A 664-nucleotide genomic window follows, 5' to 3' on the forward strand; every position below is an offset into this window, starting at 1 on the left:
CCGGCTCGCTCGGCGGCGTGGCGGCCGGTCAGTCAGCGGCCTCTGCGGCGGGCGCTGCTCAGCCGCTTGCCAGAGCCCGGCGCGCGGCCGTCACGTGGCGGAGGCTGGGCCGTGACGTCACGGGGCGGGGCGCGGCGCGGCGGGGGTGTGGGCCCGTGTCCCGCGTGCCTATTGGACGGCAGATGGATGTGGGCGTGGCGACCGAGCAGACGCGGGGCGGGGTCGGTCCCCGGAGGCTGGGCGCCGGAGGCTGGCTAGGCTAGCGAGTGGATGGCTTGAGCACCGGGCGAGGAGGCTTGGTTCCTGTAACCAGGCCCCATGCTCCAGGCCTCGCCTCTCCTTAAAGGGGGACGGGTGTGTGTGTGTGAGTGTGTGTAAGTGTGTGAGATTTGTTTTGAGACAGTCTTATTGTGTAGCCCAGGATAGGCTGGACTTTGTCGTGTAGACCAGGCTACCCTCAAATTCTTATTTGATCTGCTGCCTCCTGAGTACTGGAATTAAAAATGTGTTCCACCAGCCCTGGCATGAGTTTGTTTTTGTTGTTGTTGTTTTAAGACACGGTCTCACTATGTAGCTCTGATTAGCCTGCAACTTTCTACGTAGACCAAGCTGATTTCGGAGACACATCGATCCATCTACCTCTGCCTCTGCAGTGCTGAGATTA

The sequence above is a fragment of the Phodopus roborovskii genome, unplaced genomic scaffold (assembly GCF_943737965.1).
Source record: "Phodopus roborovskii unplaced genomic scaffold, PHOROB, whole genome shotgun sequence".
NCBI lineage: Eukaryota > Metazoa > Chordata > Mammalia > Rodentia > Cricetidae > Phodopus > Phodopus roborovskii.